Below are 25,476 nucleotides of genomic sequence, written 5' to 3'. Positions count from 1 at the left end.
ACTCAAACATTACTCACATGCTTTCTTGTCTCTTTGAGTCACTTTTTTCTTTTTTTTTTTTCCTTTCAGGGTTATCAATAAAAATCACAGTGCTATTAAAAAGGGAAGGTCTCTATTGCTCCTTGCAGCACAGCGAACCTAACATATCCACGTGTTCTAGATAGTCCAGGGACACAACCTTGAGCTTGGTCATCAGTGTCCAAGAGCTGACTAGGTTGCAAAAATAGAATAAGATGAAGCGTTGCACTGGCACATGGCTTTTACCCCAGTTAGATGAATCATTAACTCAGGCGCTCTGTGGTACAGGACACTTGCCTACCTTGGAAGCCAAACCAGGGAGAAAAGTAGAGTCTGAGGCAGCCTTCTTCTCCGAAGGAACAAAGCAAGAGGAATGACTTAAGGAGGAGTTCCAAGCGCCACGTGGCCCGTCCAGCTGTCGGTTCTCTCACTACTCATGTCTTCCCTCTGACCTGTAAGGGAAAGGATTTTTTTTTTTTTTAATTTTTATTTTTTTTAAGGGAAAGGATTTTAAAGGATTTTAAAGGACTGTAAAGAAAAGCCCAAAATAGCCCTTTCCCCTCTTCAATGAACTAGTGGAACACTTTTAGGGGAAGCTGAGTGGGCTGTTGACTTATCTACTACAAAAACGGGGAAAAAAAATCTAATTCAATGTTTAAATGTTTTATCTTTTCCAAAAATGAACTTTCCCTTTTCATGGCCGGTGGTGATTTCTAGGTTAACGTGTGCGTTCTTTGGCAGCGGCAGTGGGTAACAGGGATCATTTAATGATGTGAGCTTACTCAGCCAGAGGGGGGCGATCAGAAACAGTTCCCCAGGATTTCAAGTCCAGTGTCTTTGTGTTCATGTCCCATTTGTGGCTGCCAGATTCACCTGCCCCAAGGGAGCCAGGGGGAAACCACCTCAAAAACTTAGAGCAGCTCCCTACCACGTAACAAATAAAGTACAAACTCTGTGTTCTTCAAGGTTGGCTCCGATGAGTGCTTCTTTTAAAGCAGATGGTGTGTTTTTGCTTCTTGGTGGGGAAGTGCAAAGGCCGACCCGGGAGGTTACAAGAGTCTGGGTGGTGAGGGGAGCCACAGTTTTGTTTGGCAACCACAGTTTCCTCCAACAGGCTTTGCTGTAAAAAGTCTACAGCTCTTGAGGGATGACCCCTTGAGAAAAAAGCAGAGAAAACCAGCACTGGTAAAGAAATACAAAACCCCTAAAATGACTTTCTCTGGATTCAAATTTAGGCAATCATTTTCAGCTCTTCTCAACACTCATCCCTGGGTCTTCTTATTACCTGGAAAGAAACTAGAATACTTGCAGGACTACTATATTTTTTTCAATTACCACCAGATAAAAGTTATAGATTAAAAGTTCTCATCTGATTTCACTTCACTAAATGGTTGATATTTTTCTGCTTCCTGTTAACAAGATATCAAAAGCTAGGCTAGCTGCTGGCAAAACATTCTTTTAAAATATTTTTGAAATTTTTTATTTATTTGAGAGAGAGCGTACAAGCAACGAGGAGAGACAGAGGGAGAGGGAGAAGCAAATTCCCCATCCATGTGGGATCGTGACCTCAACCAAAGGCAGCCACTTAACGGACTGAACCAACTGGGCACCCTTAACTAATCATTTTTAGTGGTATATATGTTTCTTTTTCATCAGCTATATAAGAAATGTTTGAAGACAAAAGTAACTCCAATTTAGCTTTCTGTCCTGCTTAGAAAACTCCCAGTCCAATCTAGGTTATTTGCATATGTTCCATGCAGTGTCTGGAACATGGTGCTTTGCAAATAAATCTAAATATGAAAAATAAAGTAATAAAACATTAGGAGAAAAGATGAGAGAATTCTTGTATAACTTTGTGGGTGTGGCAGTCTTCTTAAGCAAGATGAGAAACCCAGAAAAATTAAAGGGAAAAAAAATAGCCATGTTTGACTACATAAAAATTAATTTTTTTTTTTTGCCAGGCAGAAGAAATCATAACCAAAGTGCAAGGAAAAGGTGAGAGAAAATGTTTGCAATAAAAATGACAAAAAATGATAAATATCTTAATAAACTAAGGCTCAATAAATTAATAAACAAGAGACAATACAATAAAAAAATGAGCCAGTGTTAGGAAAAGGCAATTCATAAAAGAGGAAGTAAGAGCAGATGCTCAGTTTACTAGGAGTCAGGAAAATGCAGGAACATAAATATATGCATGAAAAGGTATAAAAATACCCAATGGATGAGAGGTTGCCTCAGGGTCTAGGGACCTAGGGGAGGGTAACATGCCTGGGATTAGAAGTCAAAAGGGCTTTCAACTTTAACTGCAATATTTATTTCTTCTATTAAAATACATTAAGATTTAAGGGGAATGTGATAAAATGGTAACCATTATCAAAATTGTGTCTTTTGGTTAACATATAGGTGCATTTTTGTTGGGTATCTGCCTAGGAGTGGAATTACAAGGTCATAGGATTTCTATAGGTCTAAAAATGTTCTGTTTCTCAATCTGGGTATTGGTTACAGGGGTGCTCAGTTTATGAAAATTCACTGAGATATATACTTATGACATGTGCATTTCAATAAAAAGTTAAATAATAACAAAACCAGAAGTATAAGGCAATACCGCTTTGCAGCCACCAGCACGGCTAACCTAACACAGCAGAAAATGCCGAGTGTTGCTAAGGATATTCAGCAACCGGGTTACTCACATATTATTACTAGCAGAAATATACCTCCGTACAATCCCTCTGGAAAACTTGATGTTATCTACGAACAGAGAAAATTTGCATACAAATTTATATATGTTGACGTGGTGGGATATCCCTGAGAAGTTAAATGAGGAAAGCGAATTGTATATAAACTGTCCTCATTTTTTTTTTTGTAAAAAAAACAAAGACAAAACTGCTTTTGTGTTCATGGAAGTATGCAAGGGCACGAAGAAAAGACTTCAAGTAAGTTAATCAAAATTTTAATATGGGAGGGTAAGATTAAATGGGGAATGAAGAGAGAGGTGATCAGCTTTTTCTTTAGTCAGCTCTGTATTGTCTGACTTGCTAAAACTAGAATTGTTTTGGGGGTAATTCATATACAATAAAACTCACCATTTTAAAATATATAATTCAGTAATTTTTAGTATGTCCACCAACTTGCACAAAGCATTGCCACTATCTAAGAAGATTTTATTATATTTTTTTAGAAGATTTTAATAACTCCCCTCTTTACCACCACCCTTTCCCCAACAAAAATGTATACTCATCAGCAGTCAGTCCTGATTCCTCTGGCCTCCCAGCCTCTGGCAACCACTAGTCTACCCTCTGTCTCTATAGGTTGCTTGGTCTGCACATTTTGTATAAATAGAATTATGTAATACCTATGGGACTTTTTGTGTCTGGCTTCTTCCCCTTAGCATGCTTCTAATGTTCAAGCATGTTATAGCATGTATCAATGGTCCGTGGCTTTTTATGGCTGAATCATATTCCATTGAATGGATATAGTATGTTTTATTTATCCATTCAACACCTGCTGAAATCAATATCTGATACCACTTAGATACTCCAGAATAGTTTTATTTTAATGTCATCTGAATAGCAAACTCAATTCCCCTTTACCTTCTAAAGCTAGTATAGTCATAGCTTCTGGGGATTAGGATGTGGACGTCTTTTCTCTGGGTGGGGCATTATTCTGTCTACCAAGTTCCTCATCACAAACGTTGAATCAGGGGACCCCTCTTACATTGTTGGTGGGGAGGCAAACTGGTGCAGCTGCTCTGCCAAATCCTATGTAGCTTCCTCAAAAAGTTAAAAATAGAACCACCCTATGACTCAGCAGTTGCACTACTAGGTATTTTCATTCAATGGATACAAAAATATTGATTTGAAGGGGCACACGCACTCCAATGTTTATAGCATCACTATCAATGATAGCCGAATTATGGAAAAAGCCCAAATGTCCACCAACTGATGGATGTATAAAGAAGGTGTGGTGTATACACACATACACACACACACACACACACACACACACCATGGACTATTACTCAGTCATCAAAAAGAATGAAATCTTGCCATTGCAATGCTGTGGGTGGAACTAGTGAAACAAGCCAGTTTGAGAAAGACAAATACCATATGATTCTACTCAAATGTGGAATTTAAAAAACAAGACAGATGAACATAGGGGAAAGGAAGGGAAAATAAAAAAAAAACAGGGAAGCAAACTATAAGAGACTCTTAACTATAGAGAACAAATGAGGGTGGGGGGAGGCAGGTGAGGGGATGGGGTGTAGGGGATGGGGTAACCAGGTGATGGGTATTAAGGAGGGCACTTGTCATGGTGAGCACTGGGTGTTATAGATAAGTGATGAATCACTAAATTCTTTTAAAGCTTTATTTTTTTTTATATTTTTTTAATTTTTTTTTTAATTTTTATTTATTTATGATAGTCACAGAGAGAGAGAGAGAGGCAGAGACACAGGCAGAGGGAGAAGCAGGCTCCATGCGCCGGGAGCCCGACGTGGGATTCGATCCCGGGTCTCCAGGATCGCGCCCTGGGCCAAAGGCAGGCGCCAAACCGCTGCGCCACCCAGGGATCCCGAATCACTAAATTCTATACCTGAAACCAATACCATACTATGTTTTAACTAGAATTTAAATAAAATCCTTGGAAGACCAAAAAAAAAAAAAGAAAGAAAAGAAACAAAACCCCCCCAAACTTTCAATTAGAATGCAAATATTTTTTAATAGTTTACATTGATGTTGATTAAATGAGTTGCTTTACAATCTTATAGCAGGTAAGTGACAGGGTTAGGCAGAGGACACAGGTGTTTAGGTTCCCTGTGTGGTGATCCATTTGCCTCATGTTTCATTCAAGAAATATACACTAAGGGGCGCCTCCATGGCTCAGTCAGTTAAGCAGCTGACTCGATTTTGGCTCAGGTCATATCTCAAGGTCTTGGGATCGAGCCCTGGGTCGCTCCATGGTCATTGGGGAGTCTGCTTGAGGATCTCTCTCCCTCTGCCCTTCCCCCTGCCTGCACACTCTCTTTCTCAAATAAACAAATCTTTTAAAAATAGTAATACAGGGGCAGCCGGGTGGCTCAGCGGTTTAGTGCTGCCTTCAGTCCAGGGCGTGATCCTGGAGACCTGGGATCGAGTCCCACGTCGGGCTCCCTGCATGGAGCCTGCTTCTCCCTCTGCCTGTGTGTGTGTGTGTCTCTCTCTGTGTCTCTCATGACTCTCATGAATAAATAAATAAATAAATAAATAAATAAATAAATAAAATCTTTAAAAATAAAAAATAAAATAGTAATATATATTGAGCACTTAGACAATGCGGCATATAACACTATGCTGTTTTAATAAAGACATTTCAGAAAACCAGCTTATTGTGTTTTGAGTTCAAAATCTGCAATATTTTAAGCTTTTAAATCATTTTAAAAGAAAATTAATTTTTAAAGATTTCATTTATTTGAGAGAGAGAGAGAAATATGAGCAGGGGGGAGGGACAGAGGGAGAGAGAGAGAGGCTGACTCCCCACTGAGCAAGGAGCCTGACTCTGGGCTCCATCCCAGGACCCCAGGATCATCACCTGAGCCAAAGAGAGATGCTTAACCGACTCTGCCACCCAGGTGCCCCTTAAAAGAAAATTTAAAGATAGCTAATTACTTGTAAAGAACTGACAGTTCAAAGTTTACTGTTGGAGTGAAGTCAAAAGCCATTCAATGACCCAGACTGTGAGGCCGAGGCAGGAAATGCTGGTTGGTAGGAAAGGGGCAAGCGGGGTGGAACACAATCAGTGTCGGAGTCCTTGCAGGGCCGCTCACAAAATGAGCAAGGGGCTTGTACAAGAAACAGAATTCTCTAGAATTCTAGAGTCGATGTCAAAACAGAGGGAAAGGTATCCATGCGGTTGCAACCAGGAAAGCTCAGTATGTGGTTGAAACAAGGGCAAAAATAACAGCTTGTAGAGGAGCATGTGCTATAGAGTTAGTTCATTCATTTATTCAGCCATTGAACAGCATAAGCTCCAGGCCTTGGGCCTGGGTCGGGAGCGTGGCTCTGAGGGGAGCTTGAGACCCCTAATCAAGCCACCTTCCGCCAGGTCCAGGTCGTCCCCTGGATGAGGGCTGCCACCCGGGGAGGCCGTAGGTCCCGGCAGCCCGTGCCCCCCCAGCCCTGCCCCCGCCCTCCCCACCCCACTCACAGGACCATCCCCTCCCTGTCCTCTTCAGTTCTCCGTGTCATCCCACCCTCCACCTTGTCCCATGGAGCTTGGCTTCTCCCCTCCCCCAGCTACCAAGATAATCCTCAAGCTGTAATAATCCCAAACAGTCCACTTCCCAGGTTGGCTTTTTCCAGTAAAGCTGTCAGGGTGAGGCAGGTCCTGGGGCCTGGAAGAGGGCCGGAGAGGAGGTGCACAGGGCTGGGTGAGGAGGGGGAGCAAGACCCCTCCCAGCCCCCGTCCTCTTCAAAGGGCAGTGTGGTGCAGTGGTTAGGATCCTGAGTCTGCAGCTCCATTGCCCCCCTAGCCCCCTGCGCCAGCTTGACCCTGCCCCTGGCCTCTCTTTTCCCCTTCCCCACCTGTTAACCGTGAAGCCCCGTGATTTGTAGGTTTGTAGGTTTTATTTCATGAGGCTCTATTCGTAACAGGGACGGAGCACTCAGAGCAGCACCTCCAACAGGACAAATGCTCGGCGCGCTAGCTGAAAGCATATTTTGGGGAACCCCGCGTCCCCGGGCCACCAAGGCAGGCCTGGCCAGTTCTCAGCTCCCCTCTGCGGCTCTAGCCCCCATGGCCTGCCGGTCCCTCTTAGGCAGAACTCAGCATATGCCATGTCTCAAGACGACCCGCCGCTCCAAGGGCCAGTAGCCTAAATTCACTTTAAGTAGAAAAGAAGGTTGGTGTCCAAGGGACACATCTGCAAAGGCCCCCTGGGAGATGACCTGGGAGGTTGTTGTGCAGAGTGATTTCATTCCTCTTCCCTCAACTCCCTGCTCCTGGGCCTGGCCCAGGGCCTGCTTCGGCCTCAGAAGCCCGTTTCAGTGCCTTTCCACCGAGAGACATCCCTTGGCAGCCCTCCTAGAATGTGCAAGCCGCTCCTGTTAAAATAGAATCCTTCCTTTTGCTTTGGTCCTTCTGCATTTAGTATACAGCGTCCTGGGGGGAAAATAGTCATCGTAGGCCTTCGTCCCACTTCCCGCCCATTCCTCTGCTCCAGTCTTTCCTTCTGGCCCCTCTCCTTCCCCTTTGATCATCTCTGTTCTCCGTTTCCTCCTCGAATGTCTCTGGAGGACTCCGGAGGGAGCTGCTGTGGCCCGGGGCCTGGGTGTCCTTCGGAACCAGGCAGCCCAAGGGTAGCAAATAGTTTTGATTTTCTGAACCTGGTGCTGGGCTGAAAAGGGAGAGTGGGGAGTTCTTGGGTGAAGACCCCAAGCTGAAGAAAGAAGCAACCGAGTCCAAGGCCAGGGCATCCCTGAGCGGGCTCCCTCATTTCTGGCACAGTCCGTGCCCTACCTTCCCCTGGAGCGGCCCGACTTACTCTCTCTTAGACTCAGAATAGAAGGCATGATGGGGAACCCAAGCCTGGGCCCACTCTCAGTCTTCAATCCGGTGTCCTTTATCTCTGAGTTCCAGGCTGTAGATGATACCAGTCATTTTTACTTATTATAAAGCACCTTTTTAATCTTGAATCCACTTCTGATTGATTCTGTTACTTGTTTCCAGAGTCATGAAGGGAGAGGATCCAGGGTTCAGGAAGTGCAAGAATGGATGAGATTTGCCATATTGCTTAGCAACCTGTCTCCAAACATTTTTCAGAGTTCCGCCCAAGGACCAGGTACAGGGAGGAAGTCCGCTCTGAACCTGCAGATAGCCTATTGATCTCGGCCGTTGTTCGACTGTGAGCAATATTTCAAGGGAAATAAAAGATTTTGGTATTTAACCACAATTTATTTTGTGTAGGTGGATGCGAATAGCACCTTTCAAAAAGAAAGGTTCTCTATGTGATTAAAACAAAAATCAAGTTGTCATTCAGCTTTTTTTCTAAATTAGTCTCGGAATGTGATTGGTTTACTTTAGTTTTGAAAACTGACTTATTATTTTTTTTTAATTAAAAAAAATTTTTTTTTACCAATTCAGACAACAATTTTGAGACTTGGCTTCTCCATCACATAGAGAAGAAAATATAATTTTTCTTTGACTATTCTGAGTTAATGGCTGAGCCCTCTTTTAATAAAAGAGAGATTAATGTAGTGAGAGAAAAACAAACAGAGGTTGATTAACACCTACACCTCGTGTGTATGTGGGAGACACCCAGGGATGTGTCTGAGAGGTGGCTTAGAATTCAGGATTAAATATCATCTTAGGAAGAAAAGGGGAGGAAGAATGTAGGTCTTAGGAGAGAGTAAATGATTTTTAGGAAGGAGGAATGGGCCCTCAGAAGAACAGATGGGAGGTATTAGGATGTGTGACAAAATTTGCCTGGGTATGGTGTGGACTTCTCATTTCCTCACCTGTGATAAAAGTCAATCTTCTCAGGTGGGTGAAGATCCCAGGGAGAAGATTTTTTGACAACTGAGTTCCTTTTGGAGGATCTGGCTTTGGGCCGATGAGGGTTGTTCAGAGAAAGCCTCTCCCTGAATTATTATTATTATTTAAAGATTTTGTTTTTGTATTTATTCATGAGAGACACAGATTGAGAGAGAGGGGCAGAGACACAGGCAGAGGGAGAAGCAGGCTCCATGCAAGGAGCCCGACGTTGGACATGATCCTGGGTATCCAGGATCACGCCCTGGGCCTCCAGGATCACGCCCTGGGCCTAAGGCGGTGCTAAACCGCTGAGCCACCCGGGCTGCCCTTATTATTATTTTTTTAAATCAGTTTTTCAAACAACTTCAGTTCAAAATAATCAAGATGCTAAAGTGGCATGTTTTGGGGTGGCATATTCTGTTTCTTTTCAATCTTGTATGGAGTCTATGGCTCAGGGTTTAGTAGGTTGCACATCCAAAAACAATCTGGAGTTACTGGATTCCTTTTACAATTATTCCAGTCTTGAGTAGACCAAAGGAAAAAATTAAATTGCCAGTGCACAAGTGTGAAGGAGAAAACTCCAAAGTTAGAAGGACAAGGCCCATGAATAGCTTTTGTATCTGTCTCTTTACATTTTGGTAAATGTAAGCAATCAGAAGAGATTCCTCTCTTGGTTTTTATCTCCCTCAGTGATTGCTCCTTCTAGGTTCTTCCTCTTCTCCCAGAACCCTTACCCTTGCTCTGCCCCAGGGCTCCTTCCTTAGCTCCATTTCTATCTGCATTCATTCCCCTGTTATCTCCTCAGGTCTTGTGACTTTATATTCCTGCCTGGAATGCGGGAGTGTTCGGGAGTGAAGCAACAGGATGCCTCCAACTCTCAAATGGCTACTTAAGCAAACAAAATAAAAGTTTATATAAATAGAGAAGTAGAGGGTTGGAAATGACAAAGTGTTAATAATTATTGAAGGGAGGTAGAAGGGATGCATATTAATTATTTGTACATTTCTGTACATGTTTAAAGAATAGAAAGAAGTAAATTATCATCTCTGTACTAACTCCCAAATTATGTCTCCTGCCTGGACCTCTCTACTGAACTCCAGATTTGCATATCCAATTGGCCCCTGGCTTCTGCATTTGGATATCAAAGGAGTATGTCCAAACTGAATTCTTGATCTGCCCTCCTCCCAGAAACCCTGTCCCAGCTGCAGCTTCCACGCCTCAGTTGATGACAACTCATTTCTCAAGCCCAAGCCTCTGGAGATATGGTGACTCTTGTCTTTCTCTTCCAGTCCTTTGGGAAATCCGAATCTGTTGGCTCTGTCTGCAGAGCATGCCCAGAACGTGACCAGTCTCGCCGCCACCACCACTCTAGGCCCTGGTCTAAACCACTCCCAGCCCCCAGCCCATCCTCAGACCATTCCAGTCGCCTCCCGAGTCATCTCTATGTGTCGGCCTTGTCCTCCTCGTTCTGTTCTCAACCAAGAAGCCAGGGTGACTCTTCCAAAATGGATTCACATTGTGTTCCTGCCCTACTCAAGAGCAGAGTCTCACCCAGGGTAGACAAGGAAAGACTGGAAGCTGAAATCCTTCAACAGCCCCAGGCCCTCCGTGGTTTCCTCCTACTTCCCTCCTGGCCCACCATGCTCCAGTCCCTCTGGCCTCCTCTGTTGTTTCTGGAATGAACCAAGATGCTCCTGCTTTCTTGGGACTCTGTACTGGCTGTTACCTCTTCCTGGAAGTCTTCTTCCCCCAATTTTTGCACATTTTCCAAGTCTTTGCTTATTGTTACTTCTTAACAAAGCCTACTCTCATAAATGCAGCCTGCTCCTCCACTCATGCTAGATCCATCCAACTTTGCTCTTATTCCCTGTAGCTCTCACCACTGTCTACACGTGACCTAATGTACCGACGTAACGTATTTATCAGCTGTCTCTCCACTTGAACATCGGCTCAATGAGGATAGGGGTGTTTTGCTGTTGTCAAATGCCCTGTATCTGGTCCAACATGGGGCCTGGCATGCACTGAATATTTGCACAATGAATGAACTGAATGAATAGTCACACGTTGATTGTATTGCTTGAGAAAGAACCTGTAATGTGAGCTTTATGGGGCCATAAATTAAACTTAAGTCAAAACTCTTTCAAATCCAGAGCTACACTCTCACTCCAGCTTGGTCTTTATTTTCTTACTTCAGTGGCACAAAGCTGTCTGTGAATGGGCTCTTGTATGAATGATTTCATTGATCTTTTTATTCCGCATGTTGCAATTCTTGGAACGCCTGTCAATTTAGCTGTTTCATTGATTTCACTTAGTACTTCCTTTAAGTGAAAGGACACTACTTAATATGTGAGAATCAGTGTGAATTAAAGTCAGAATAAGAATAAAACCCGTTAAACTGGCCGAATTCTAGCAAGTGTCACGTGGGATGTGAAGCTGTACCCTTTAAAAAAAAAAATTATTTATTTGATGGAGGGAGAGGGAGGCAGAGGGAGAGAGAGAAGTAGGCTCCCTACTGAGCAGGGAGCCTGATGCGGGGACTTGATCCCAGGACCCTGGGATCATGACCTGAGCTGAAGGCAGACACTTAATCGACTAAGCCCCCCAGGTGCCCCTGAAGATGCACCTTTGATATCCATTCTCTCTAAAACTCACCCCCACACACTCTACATTCAGTAACAAGCTGTGTTCTTAAATGTTATTAACCCCTTTGGGCCAGCATAAAAAATTTCTTTTTGGTAACATAATAGATTTCTTCCAACCTTTCTTGGCTGATTCCTTATATAGCAGAAGCAGAGTTATCATTATACTCCCAGAAAGAGCTATTTTTATAATGCAACACCCTTCTTTTCTACAGTAATTCTGCTACTATTAATAGTCTCTTCTAGAAGGTTGCCCCATTTTTTTTTTTTTCTGGCTTGACCATATTCATAGACATGTTAAATGCCTTTCTTGGTTTCTCAAACTGAGTCTCAGTTTTAAATGAAGGAAACCCAATGGTTAGGGAGTAGAATAAGTTCAGATTATCCTTCGAACTCCATCTCTTCCTTTTCTAATAGGACATGAAATTTGGTGAATTCAGAGGAAAACAGAGCTAAAATAAAGCACTAGGGGCATCTAGGGGCATCTGGGTGGCTCAGTCAGTTAAGTATCTGCCTTCAGCTCAGGTCATGATTTCAGGGTCCTGGGATGGAGCCTCACGTTGGGCTCCCCACTGAGTGGAGAGCCTGCTTCTCCCCCTCCCTCTGCCTCTCTCTACCATTCATGCTCTCTTTCCCTCTCTCTCTCTCTCCAATAATGAATAAAATCTTTTAAAAAATAAAATAAAGCACTAAATGGAAAGGAATTGTATAGAAGTAAGTTGAGCAGGGGTTTACAAAAAGGTCTGATCCTTGAAAGAGAGGATGGTAAAGCTAATGTGCCAACTGTGTTTTGGACACCTTTCTCGTTTTCCACCTGGTCACTTGCTAATAATGTACTGCCAGGGACAAGGTGCACGGCGGGCAATTCATAACTACTCTTTTGGGCAGCCCGATATTATGTCTTCTGATATAATACAAGGAAGTAACAATATCACCTATGACAGTCTAGCAAAAAACGTTTAATTGGAGCACGTTAAGCTTTTGCACCCAATTTACAATTTGTGGGTAATACAAGGGATAGAGGATCAAGCTAATATACCCAAGCAAGCAATCAGATGAAACGAGAAAGTGGGACAACTGGCTGCAGTTCTTCACTAAGTCAGTGTCATGCCTCAACAGCCTGGGCTAGATGAAAAGAGATTTAGAGGACAGAATAACCAGACGCAATGGAAAGGGACTGAATTTTCTTGAATAAACCAATTTGGGATCTGGGAGTCAACGCAGATGAAATTTAGTAAAATGGACAGACCGAGAATGCTGACCAAAAAACAAGCAGGTTACAAAGCAGTATGTACAACATAATCTAATTTTAGTTAATAATTACAAAGATAAGGATTTAGAATATGCACTCATGTGAAGGGCTCTGGTTTTTATTTTTGCTTACCTTCATTTCAGTTTTTTCACTACAAATATACTATAACTGGAATAAGAAGAAGTCATTTAAAAAATGTTGGAAAGTACTCTTTTACTTCCATAGGCTAGGCTTGGCCCTATTTCATCTTGCTATGATCTCTTACAGTTTATTCTCTATATGAAAAAAAAGTAATACCACCTAGAAAGACAATGGTCAAGTGGTTTAATTGTGAGAGGAATTCAAGGTCGTATATTATATTCCTAAGCTAGTTATTCATTGATACTAATGAATGTTGCACCAAATGATGTTTAATAGTGTGTAGACAGCTTATGCACAGCAATTCTGTTTGTGCTTCACTCTAAATTCTGATGGCTTGGGATCCCTGGATGGCGCAGTGGTTTGGCGCCTGCCTTTGGCCCAGGGCGTGATCCTGGAGACCCGGGATCGAATCCCACGTCGGGCTCCCGGTGCATGGAGCCTGCTTCTCCCTCTGCCTGTGTCTCTGCCTCTCTCTCTCTCTCTGTGACTATCATAAATAAATAAAAAAAAATTTAAAAAAAAATAAAATAAAATAAAAAAATAAATTCTGATGGCTTTATGCATTGTTAGGTATTTTATATTCAATAAACACTTGATGATTATATGTAGGAAATTTTAAATTAGAAGATTTGGTCTTTGTTTCCATAAGCACTACAATTTGGAAACAAAGTTATGTGTTTCTGTCCTCATTTTCATTTTATTCTGGGTACAAGCAGATGACCTAGTTACTGTTTCCCGGTATTAAAGTAATTATATGCGGACATTGGTGCTCCTGCTATTTCTACTTCTAAGGGTTCTTCAGAACAGAAATGGCAGCAGACTTGGAGCTAGAAAACTTGAATTCCAGTCCCAGGTCAGTAACTAACTAGCTTAGTGTTTCGTGTATTTGAGGTGAAGAAGCAAGGGTAAAAGAAATCTAGGGTTCCTCCTAGCTCCAGAATTCCATAATCCTAAAGCACTGCTTTCTTATATTTTTTCCAAAATGAGATTCTCCATTCCAAAACAAACAAATGAACAACAAAACTCCATGTATATTGTGAGGCTTTAGCCAGGAAGTCCTTTGCATGAGTGGCATTCCATAATTTGCATATGATGATTTCATAAAGAGATTTAAACCAGAAGTTATTGTTATTTTTTTATATTTCCAGAACAAGTAAAAGTAATAGGTTACTTCTAGTTCTACTGATGACCCAGTAGATTCCAATATATATCCCAGTATATTCGATGATGGCTAATAGCTGCATTATCCATCACAAGGAAATACAAGTTCATAATTCAGGTTAGGTAATGTTTACAAATCTAAGAAGCCTTTCTTTGATTTTCATGGGCTGTGGGTAAGGCTTACTTGGGTTTAAATGACAGTTTTGACACTTTCTGCTTATTTTCCAAAACTTTTTTTTTTTTAAGATTTATTTAGTTATTTGAGAGAAAGAGAGAGCACACGTGCATATGCGTGCAGGGGAGGGGCAGAGGGAGAGTGCAGAGAATCCTCAAGCAGACTCCCAATCCTGGGACCTTGAGATCATGACCTGAACAAAATCAAGAGTCAGAACCGTAACCTACTGAGCCACCCAGGTGAGCCCTTCCAACCATTCTTTTGAGTTCCTCATTTTTACTTTTTTATTTTTAACTTCTAGGACCATTCTCTAAATGTTTTCTTTTTTTCCCCCAGTAGCACCCTGTTCTTGTTTTGTGGTTACCTATTGGCTGCACCCTGCATTATCCCTGTTTCCAACAAGTTTATTTTTTTCTGTTTGTTGTCCTGCTCCATGTTTTGACATTAGAAGCTTCTTTCTGATATGTCAGTCCTCAGGTGTCTGCTTTTCTTCTGTTGGGTTCTTTTTGTTATTGAGTGGTAATTGTATTTTTAAACTGCACCCTTATCAGATATACGACTTGCAAATATTTTCTCCCATTCTGTAGATTGCCTTTTCACTTTTCCTTTAATACACAAAAGTTTTAATTTTTGACAAAATCCAACGTAGTTTTTTGTTGTTGTTGTTGTAGCTTATGTTTTTGGTGTTATGACTAAGAAACCATTGCCTAATCCAAGATCATGTGGATTTTCCTGTTTTATGTTTTCTCCTGAGAGTTTTATATTTTCAGCAGTTATATTTCAGATCCATTTTGGGTTAATTTTGTGTATGATGTGAGGTGAGAGCTCACTGATTTCTTTTACTTTTGCATATCCAGTTGTCTCAGCACCATTTTTGAAAAGATTATCCTTTCTCCCATTGAATAGTCTGTGGCACCCTTGTTGAAAATCAATTGGCCATCAATGTATTATTTGTGGACTTCAGTTCCTTTCCAATGATCTATATATCTATCTGCATGCAAATATACACTCTCTTGATTACTGTAGATTTGTACAGTTTTGGAATCAGTAAGTGTGAGGCTTCCAGCTTTTTCTTTTTTCAAGATTGTTTTGACTTATTTGAGGTCTCTTACACTTCCATATGAATTTCTGAAGAAAATATTAATGAGATTTTTAAAAAAGGTTTTATTTATTTATTTATTGGAGAGAGAGAGAGAGAAAGGGAGAACTTGAGTTGGGGTGGGGGACAGAGGGAGAGAATCTCGAGCAGACTGCACTGAGAGCTGGAAGCCCAGATCCCACGGCCTTGAGATCGTGACATGAGCTGAAATCAAGAGTTGGATGTTTAACCCATTGAGCCACCCAGACACCTGAAGGCTATTGAGATTTCGGTGGAGATCGCAGGGAATCCATAGATCACTTTGGATAGTATCTCCACATTAACAATATTAAATTGCCCAGTCCATAAACCTAGGATGTCTTTCTATTTACTTAGGTCTTTGTTAATTTTTTCAGTAATGTTTTTTAGTTTCAGGGTACAAGTTTGCACTTCCTTGGTTGCCTTCATTCCTAAGTATTTTATTCTTTCTAATATAAGTGGAGTTGTTTTCTTAATTTCATTTTTGGATTGTTCATTGCTGGTGTGTGGAAAGACAACTAATTTTTGTGGGTTCATCTTGTGTCTTGTAACTTTGCTGCATTCATTTATTAGCTCTAATAGTTTCTTTGTGGATTCTTTAGGATTTTCTATATATAGGTTCATGTCATCTGCAAAAAGAGATAATTTTACTTCTTCCTTTCCAATTTGAGTGACACACATACACACACACACATTTTTAACCTAATTACTCTGGCTAAAATATCCAGTACCATATTGAATAGAATTGGTGAAAGTGGGTGTTCTTGTCTTCTTCCCAATCTTACAATGCTCTTATTTGAAAGGGAGCATGGGGAGCAGCCCCGGTGGCCCAGTGGTTTAGCACTGCTTTCAGCCCAGGGCATGATCCTGGAGACCCGGGATTGAGCCCCACGACAGTCTCCCTGGGTGGAGCCTGTTTCTCCCTCTGCCAGTGTCTCTGCCTCTCTCTCTCTGTGTGTGTCTCTCATGAATAAATAAATAAAATCTTTTTTAAAAAATGAAAGGGAGCATGGGGAAGCTGAAAATCGAATTTGAAGCTTCGGGTGCATGCCTGGCCCTTACTGAAATGCTCTGTGGTTGATCTGGCTAGGCCAGTGAGTTGGGAGGCCTTTGATGTCATCAACCTTTAGATTTCTCTCATCTGTTAAATTCCTTGCCTCCTGTGTTCCAGTTTCCAAAATTGTGTTGCTGTTGTCTCTTCTCTCTTTCTTCCTGTCCTTAAAAAAAAAAAAAAAAGAAAAAATCCCATTGCATTACATTATTGTTGTTTTATGGGGCAAAAAGTATTTACCATCTTCTTCAAAACTCCAGGAATGAAATTAATGGGTGTTGTGCCTGGTCTTGTTTGTCATTCCTCACTGAGGCCTAATTCAGTCCCATGAATAAAATATGCTTTTCACTTCTCAGGAGATTTTTAGAATTTCAAATGGATTGAAATTTAAATGACCCAGAGATACCACTGACATGACCTACTGGCCCTGACAAGTGTTGTGGAGGACTGTCCCTTTGGAGTACCAGAGTTATCCGGTGATGTGGAAGGAGTTAGTCACCAGCTAATGGGAGCCATCAGTGTGGTTTCCATCCTGACTCACTCTTTTTATGCCTTTTTGCTTATTTGTACCACAAAATAAACCCTAATTATAGGAGTGCCTGAGTAGCTCAGTTGCTTAAGCGTCCAACTCTTGATTTCAGCTCAGGTCATGATCTCAGGGTCATGAGATCAAGTTCCATGTTGGACTCTGCGCTCAGCAGGGAGTCTGCTTGAGATTCTCTCCCTCTGCCCCTGCCCCTCCCTGCACTCGCATGTGCATGTGCACTCTCTCCCAAATAATAAATAAATAAATAAATAAATAAATAAATAAATAAACAAATAAATCTTAAAAAGAAACCCTCTAATTACAGAAACTGCTTGTGAATTAGCCTTGTATCACATCAGGAAAAATGTCCTTCTAGTAATCTAGTTCATCGGAAAGCTATGGCATCAAAAAGTCAGCAAGGGGCCTTCAACAGAGCCATATTTAGATATTTATCTCCTGCTTGGGTCTGGGAATCATTGGCTTCACTCATTTTAGGACACAGGCTCTGAACCCTGAGTACACATGAGAATTATTTACAGAACTTGAAGAAGAATAAGGAGGAGGATAGGAAGAGGAATGGAAAGGGGAAGAGGAAAAGCTTGTCTTCAGTTTTCACTCGGCACTAATTAATTCAGAATATCTGGAGATGGAATATAGACAGTGGTATTTTTTAAAGCTCCCCTAGTGGTTCTAAAGTGCAGCAGGGTCAAGAGCCCTGACTTAAGGGGCCTACTGGAGAGAAATGTTTGGCTGAAGCTTCTGGGGGTTCTCCAGAGTTCCTTCTCTAGGTAAGGTCAAGCCAAAGGCACCTAGGCCACCTCACTTTAACTCTGAAAGTCTGTAAATGAAGCAACAAAATCTTTTGACTTTTCCTTTTGAGGAAATTACTTAAAATATGGAGATTTTATAAGAACTTAACCCTTGAGTGTGGCAAGGAATGCTTAGGAATTATGCGGCACTCCTGACTTCATGTTTATACTCTTTTATTTTTTTCAGTAGACTTTTATGCTCAGCATGGAGCCCACTGTGGGGCTAGAACTCACGACCCTGAAATCAAAACCTGACCTGAGATCAAGATCCTGACACTCAACCAACCAACTGAGCTACTCAGGCACCCCATGTGCTTATGCTCTTGAAAAGACAGTATAACATCTTTTATCTTCAATTTCCTTGTGTATAAAAAAAAGAGGATAAAAATTTCATAGAGCTCAATAAATAGCTGCTTTTCTATTGTTTGGAAAATAAAAATAAAATAAGGGGCAAAAATAAGAGTTTAAAAATGGTACTACCGAGGTAAAAGATGCCACAGAAAGGCTGTGCTGGGCATACTGTATATGATTAGCACTGTGTTTGGCAGGGAGTTGCAAGAATGGTGTTGCATAACAGTGCTTTGCAAACAATGTTCCTACAAATCACCTGGGGATCAAGTTAGGATGCAGATTCTGATTCAGTAGATTTAGTGTGGGCCTAAGAATCTGCATTTCTAACAAGCTCTAGGTAATGCTGATGCTGCCAATCCAGGGATCACACTTAATTTTTTTTATTATTTCTTAAAAGATTGACTTATTTATTTGAGAGAGAGAGAGAGAGATTGAGAGAGAGAGACTGCATAGGGAGGGACCAAGGGAGAGGGAGAGAAGCAGAGGAGCTGTGTGGAGCCTGACATAGAGCCCAGTCCCACGACCCTGAGATCATGACCTGGGCCGAAATTGAGAGTTGGATGCTCAATTGACTGAGCCACCCAGGCGCCCCCAGGGACCACCCTTTAAAGAGCAAAGAAGAGGGCATGTCAGCCAATGGTGCCTGCTGAAACTGACCTTCCTCCTCCTTCTTCCCCCCTGACTGCACCCATGGGGCCTCTGACCCAAGAAGTCATCCACAGACTGGGCTTCAAAATACAAGATGATGCAGTGTAAGGGGGCCATGGTCATTCTTGGGCCACTCAGACTAGAAATTTTCACCAAAGCACAACCGAGTCACCAAGGGCAATGCCTATAGCTCCCAAGGGGTCTGATAGTCTCTACAGTTCCGCTGTGTTTCTATCTAAAATTACCCATCTCTTTGCTTTGCTTCACAGAGTGTGGATGCATTCATTCGTCATTCATTCAGTCAATATGTGTCCAGCACCTACTTGACTCTAGGCATAATTCTGGGCTACAGAGAGACAGCAGAGAGCAAAATAAGGCCCCTGTTCTCAGACAGTTAACGTTCTGGGGGAAGACTTCTTTCAACCCAGTTGAATAGGTGAGCTAATTGAAAGAGGGATTCTACAAAGAGCCTCCAGGGTGTCTTGTTAAATACCTGGAATGTGTTTAACTAAGATAAAGGAGCTTGTTATGGAAGAGACTGCAAGCCAAAAACGTAAGCACATTTCAGAAGGGATCAGACAAAATAATATGTGAGGCAGTCGTAAGTGTCAATGTATGAAGCATGTATGTATTCAGGTTACAAAGAAAGTAGGAGGCACTCCTTAATTTTTCAGAATTGTACTTTAGAGAGAGCATTTATCTTTATTTTTCATTGGGTTCCTTGTTTTGAAGTATAGTTGACAATATTACTTTAGTCACAGGTGTACCACATAGTGATTCAACAAGTCTGTATGTCATGCTGTGTTCACCACAAGTGTAGCTACCATCTGGCACCATCCAGCGCTATGATAATGCCGCTGACTAGAGTCCCTATGCCGTACCTTTCATCTTCATGTAAAGGGTATTTGTCTTTAAACAACCTTATCTTAAAATGATTTGAAATAGGCTATTGACTCCCACTTTTAAGTGGAGCGTTTTTCAAGTATTATAGAAGGAAACAAAAGAAAAACAGTGACTAAGAGTGTATGAACTCGTAAGAAACACTTTAAGTCTTTTTCGAGAGCAGTTAGTAGCAAAATGACAAAACCATGCATATATAAAACCTGTAGAAGGGCACCTGGGTGGCTCAGTCGGCTGAGCATGTGACTCTTGGTTTCAGCTCAGGTCATGATCTCAGGGTGGTGAGATCAAGCCCCATGTTGGGCTCCATGCTCACCAGGGAGTCTGCTTGAGGACTTCCTCTGTCTCCCTCTGCTCCTCCCCTCCCTCTAAAATAAGTCTTTCTTTCTTTTTTTATTTTTAAAATTTTTTAAAATTTTTATTTATTTATGATAGTCACACAGAGAGGGAGAGAGAGAGGCAGAGACATAGGCAGAGGGAGAAGCAGGCTCCATGCACCGGGAGCCCGACGTGGGATTCGATCCTGGGTCTCCAGGATCGCACCCTGGGCCAAAGGCAGGTGCCAAACCGCTGTGCCACCCAGGGATCCCCCCCCTTTTTTTTTAAATGCAGCATTCTTAACAGTGTTTTATAAAGTGATAGTTAATGCATGAAATAGAGCAACCAGCAGCACTTGGAATTCTGATGCTCCCAACCTGTCCTTGTTTCCTACATTAGGAAGCAGTGAAGCACAGTGGTTAAGGACGTAGGGTTCAGAATCAAATATACTTGGAGTCTGATCCCAGCTCTGCCTCTTGAGAGTCATGTGGCTTCAGGAAGGATACTTCCTTTCTGATTCTCGGCTTCCTCATCTGTAAAATGGGAATAATAATAATGCTACCCTCACAGGATTTACTTTAGGGGCTAAATAAAAACAATTTATGTATGATTCAGTATCTATTGACTTTTTATGAATCACTGAACTCCTTAAAAGATACTCCCATCTCCTTTCCCCCACAGTGACCCAGCATTGCTATTGGGAACAAACAAAAAGGTGCTTCAGTACTGCCCGTCATGACATCTTCCCTCATCTGGTGCACTGCTGCTGTCTGTAGTCTCATGGTGGTACCCCCTGATTCACACCTCCAAGCTGTGGTCTCTGGGTGCTCCCAATATTTCCAGTTCTTAGAGCCCAAGAACAGTGCTGGGGCAACTAGAAATGGGAGGAAGGGGCCTCCTCCTCTTCCTTCCCTAATTTTGACAGGTCTCTCAAAGCCTCTTTTGAAGAGTTCCATCAACTTCAGCTTCTCTCCTCTATTGGTGAGCTCAAAACCATTCCAAGGAACTAGGTGGACACTGGAAGCCCTTCTATCTCTTTCCATTCTTCAATTGCTTCACCTCCCAGCTTCTTCCCCTCCCCAGACTTCCTCTCCATGTTCTCTGTTACAAAATTAAAGCTCCTTCCATATGTGCGCATACATGCTGGCTAACACTGACGTGGATGTAGGATCAGTAGTGGAAGTAGGGTGTCTACACTGGCAGTAACAAGACAATAAATGCCTTGTTTTATACATAAGTGTTTGGATACTGATTGTGCTTCATCCCACATTTTACCTCTCTTTTATGACTTTTAATTTAATCGAGCAATATAGAGTATAGTTTTGTACGTGATAGACACTCAGTATTTTCTGTTCCTGACAAATCAAATCAATTCCATAGACACAATGTCAAGTATTTATTAATGGGATTTTGTGCAATGAAAACAAATGGGAGTGCTGCTTCCATCTTGCTTTTCCAGTGGATGGGAGAGAGAATGTTACTTCTCAACTCTTAATTTTCTGCACAGCTTTTGGGGCTGATGAACTGAGTCCAAGGTTGGGACTCTGAGAAAAAAAGAAAAAAGAAAACCAAAGTGAGTTCTTTCTTTTGAATTGTCCAAACTAGTCAGTGCGCTCCTCCTATGAGACTGACTTGCCTCAGCAATTGGATTTTAGGGATGACTGAAGTGGTTGGCTTGGCCACAGATGCAGCCCAGCTGGACATCTAGAAATGCATTTGACCAGATTCCAAGGAGCAATGGGTGTGTCCATGGATAGATATTACATTGATGTCACCCCCTTTACCCCAGAGAAGAGGATTTTTTGGTGAATGAAGTATTATGTTTGTGTATTTTTTATGTACATAGAGTATTTTTACATTGCTGAATATTTCTATTTGATTTTTTTATTATGGCAAATACACCTATAAAATGTACCATTTTATCATTTTAAATGTACAGTTTAATGGCATTAAGTACATTGCTGTGTGAAGCATCACCACTATCCTTCTCCAGAACTTTTTTTACCATCCCAAACAGAAACCCTGTACCCATTAAAGAAAATCTCCCAATTCCCCGCTCCCTTTAGCCCCTCAAAGTCACCATTCTACTTTATGTCTCTGTGAATTTGACTATTCCAGGACCTCATGTAAATGGATTGTACAATACTTGTCTTTTGCAACTGGCTTATTTCACTCAACATAACGTCCTCAGGTTCATCCAGGTTATGGCATGTGTCAAAATTTCTCACCTTTTTAAGGTTGAATAATATTCCATTGTATGTATACACCACATTTTGTTCATCCATTTTGTCCATCTATTGATGGGCACTGAGGCTGATCCCACCTTTTGGCTACTATGAATATAGCACATAACACACTTCTAGGAGCATTGACGTAGGGCTAGCTGAAAGATACGCTTCTTACAGAGCACTTTTCAGTTATCTCATAATACTTTGAAAATAACTTTTGCATGAGAGAATTAGAAAGAATTTAAGTAAATCCCCCAGATAATGTAGTTATTATACTTAAGGAAAAGTGAGAGGAAATAGGTTACAAATCTAAAACAAATATTAGAAATTATTGGAAATGTTAGAAAAATATCAAATGCCATTCTGTGTTTCATAATGGGTCACTAGTGCCACTGTTGAGAAAACCAGCATGAAATAGAGTATCTTGAATGATTCCAATCAACTAGGACAAAATAGGTGTTTGAAAACACTTGATCACAATGAGGCTATATTTCCAGTTCTCATAAAGAATATTATTTTCTTCCTGCCTGCCTGCTTTCCCTCCTTACCTTCTTCCTTCCTTTTGGTAGTGACACAAAAGAAGCTCATCTACCTTCGTCTCTACTCATTTTGGAATTCCAGCATTATTTTAAAGTGGTTAGAAATATGAATGAGGGGGGGTTCAGATAGGAGTCAGACAGTCTAGAAGCAGTCCTACGACCTCGAAATAGAAAATATTGACTATGAGACCCCAGTCATAGTTTTCCTAACCATCCATTCCTTCCTCTCATAAATAGGCAGGGCCAGTTTGCCTCATGGGCTCCCCTCCAGCTGAAGTGGGAGTTCCCTGCTGGTGTCGCTTCTGATTGGTTCATGCCTCATTTGGACTGGTTTGTGCCCAAGCCAAATATTTTATTTTCTCCACACAAAGTGGATGTAATAACTACACTGCCCACCCAAAAAGGCTTGGAAGGATCTTGTAGGGCAACTAAAGACTTTTCAAAGAATAACAAACATGTAAATGTAAATGTGTCAAAGTGTCACTTCGTAAATGTAAAGTCCTAAGGAATCAAAGGACATAAAAATACCAAGGATGATAAAGCAAAGATCATAATGTGCACAGCTCCAACTGGGGGTTCAGGGGGAGGTTACTCTTAATTTGTTTTGCTTTTTAAGCTACGTCTTTGTTTCTGCTGCCATTTAATTTGGGGAAAACAAAGGCCATTATGGCCTTGAATTTTATCTCAGAGTAGTTCAAATCATTTTTGGTCACAGGAGAGCAAATTATGACAGAAAAAAAAATCTTCTAAATAATTGGGTCATCATGGCATGGATCCATGTGAGCTCTTCTGGGGCAAGATTTAATCACTTCATAAATTGCGTATGTTGATTGTGTTATAAATAATAATCCTGTGTGCCTCATTAAGCCCCAAATGCATGTCCTTGCGTGAAACTCATTCTTTTCTTGCCAGCCTGACTAGATGCATTGTCTTTGGAGTTGTCTTGGAAAACAGGTGCACCTGGCTCAGTTCGGCAGGTGCGAGATGTCTCAAGAGCAGTGAAACTTTATGCTCAACAATTTTTGACAACACATGCTCTAGATTAACTAGCAAGGCTTCTCTCCTTTTTTTATTTGTAAATTAACTGATAGATCAATTAATAAAAATTGCCAGATAGGAAAAGTAGCTTGACTCCTGAGACTCCAATCTGTCATATTCTATATTTAAGCCTTGAGTTTATAAAAGGCAAGCCTGTCCTGATTTCTTCCACAAAAAACGTTTAGAATATATTTACTAGAATGAAGTAACTTCCTTGAAAGGTAAGCCATAGAAGGTGAGCAGATTTTACTCTAATATTAGAGAATGTAACAAGAAACTCCCACCTTTCTGTGGGTTTTCATTTATGAGAGACCTATTTATTATGAAATTGGGCAAACTGTAGTGCTACTCAAGGTGGAATCCATTGACTGGGACCATTGTCAAACTTTTTTTTACTCACTCACTCATGACAACATGAGTGCAGAAATCAAGAGTAAGCACCTAGGAAGCTTTATAGCAATCTCAGCATAATTATTTTTCTAGTACTTTATTTTCATTTCATTTAGCAAAAGTGTCACTTCGTATTGGATTGAAATGAAAAATCCTGGTCCTTCACCGCAGATAGTTTGAGAAGTGCTGTTGTAGGGAATTCTTTCGGCACTACATACTCTTCTCCAAGGACGAGTGTCTTCATAAATTTTAGGCAACAGAACAATACCATCTATCCTTCTTAGCTGCTCTGCTTCGAGTGTGAAAACACGCAATAGCCAGTGTTTTCGCCTGCAAATATCAGTGCTTTGATGGAGAATCAATTTCCAATCCTCCTGCCCTTCTGGTCTTCTGAATCCTTTCCCAACAGGACCCATTTCCTCCCAGACCTGGTGCAATATCAAAAGTGTGCCCTTGCAGAGTGTTCATGGAATTCTGGAATAACCCATTCCAGAAGGAGTTGGGTTATTATCATTCTTGCATCAGAGACAGAGTTAGGTTAGCTGACCTAGTGAGGCAACTGGTAATAAGACATGCAGTGACCTTCCGTCTTCATAGTCGACCCTAGATTGTGAAGGAAGTGGAGGTGCCTTGGGCACACCCCTAGCGTTTTTATTTTTATTTTTTCCAAGTGGCAAGCACGCTTGGGAGCCTCTCAAGGCTCCAGGTCTCCTCTGGCAGGCAATATAGCACTGATTAAACCTGACAGGTAAATAAATAAATAAATAAATAAATAAATAAATAAATAAACCTGACAGGTTGACAGTCCATTTTGTACACCTGTATCTCCTTTTTGGAGGTGTATGTGTGTATTGGGGCAGGGGGGGCCAGACAAATAATTTGTTTTAAATATTTTTTCTATTTTTTCATGAGAGAGACAGAGAGAGAGGCAGAGACATGGGCAGAAGGAGAAACAGGCTTTCCACAGGGAGCATGATGCAGGACCCGATCCCAGGACCCCGGGATCACGCACTGAGCTGAAGGCAGATGCTCAACCACTGAGCCACCCAGGCGTCCCAGCAATTTCTTTTTTTATTAAAAACTTTCAAACCCAGAATTAACAACTGCCAATTTTTCTGTCTTTTGTATTTAATTTTTATATTTAGTTTTTTGTTTGTGTTTAAAGAATCAAAATATTAAGTCCTCCCCAGTCTCAGTCTTCTTTCTTCCCTTCCCCAGAGCATTTATAATTTTTTTTAAATTTATTTATGATAGTCACAGAGAGAGAAAGGGGGAGAGGCAGAGACATAGGCAGAGGGAGAGGCAGGCTCCATGCACCGGGAGCCTGATGTGGGATTCGATCCCGGGTCTCCAGGATCGCGCCCTGGGCCAAAGGCAGGCGCCAAACCGCTGCGCCACCCAGGGATCTCCCCAGAGCATTTATAATTATGGGGTTGGCAGATACATCTCCTGTCTGTTTTTATACCTTTACTATTTTATTTATCTTTATAAACATTTATACAACATTGTACAGTTGTGTATTGCATTACAAGTCACCCTAAAACTTACTGGCTCAAAGTAACATCAACAATTGTTATCTCTCATGGTTCAATGCGCTGCCTGGGGTCAGCTAGGTGGATCTCTCCTAAGGTCGCAATCAAATGGCAGCTGGGGCTGGAATCCTCATGAAG

General features: G+C 41.5%; 3 long non-coding RNA genes across 3 annotated transcripts; 2 read left to right on the top strand and 1 right to left on the bottom strand.

The window, feature by feature from the left end:
- Positions 1–17: 17 nt before the first annotated feature.
- Positions 18–7,779, bottom strand: LOC111097862. The gene is made up of 3 exons (XR_005366161.1): positions 7,535–7,779; positions 970–1,172; positions 18–470 (listed from the first exon to the last, which is right to left on the bottom strand). It is a non-coding gene; the product is annotated as an uncharacterized LOC111097862 (long non-coding RNA).
- LOC119873700 lies at positions 7,612–20,803 on the top strand. The gene is made up of 3 exons (XR_005366162.1): positions 7,612–7,894; positions 18,663–18,829; positions 20,293–20,803. It is a non-coding gene; the product is annotated as an uncharacterized LOC119873700 (long non-coding RNA).
- On the top strand, positions 13,677–17,797 carry LOC111097861. The gene is made up of 2 exons (XR_005366163.1): positions 13,677–13,834; positions 17,585–17,797. It is a non-coding gene; the product is annotated as an uncharacterized LOC111097861 (long non-coding RNA).
- Positions 20,804–25,476: the final 4,673 nt, after the last annotated feature.

Source organism: Canis lupus, chromosome 10 (genome assembly GCF_011100685.1).
Source record: "Canis lupus familiaris isolate Mischka breed German Shepherd chromosome 10, alternate assembly UU_Cfam_GSD_1.0, whole genome shotgun sequence".
Lineage (NCBI taxonomy): Eukaryota > Metazoa > Chordata > Mammalia > Carnivora > Canidae > Canis > Canis lupus.
This window is presented reverse-complemented; position numbering and strand designations above follow the sequence as displayed.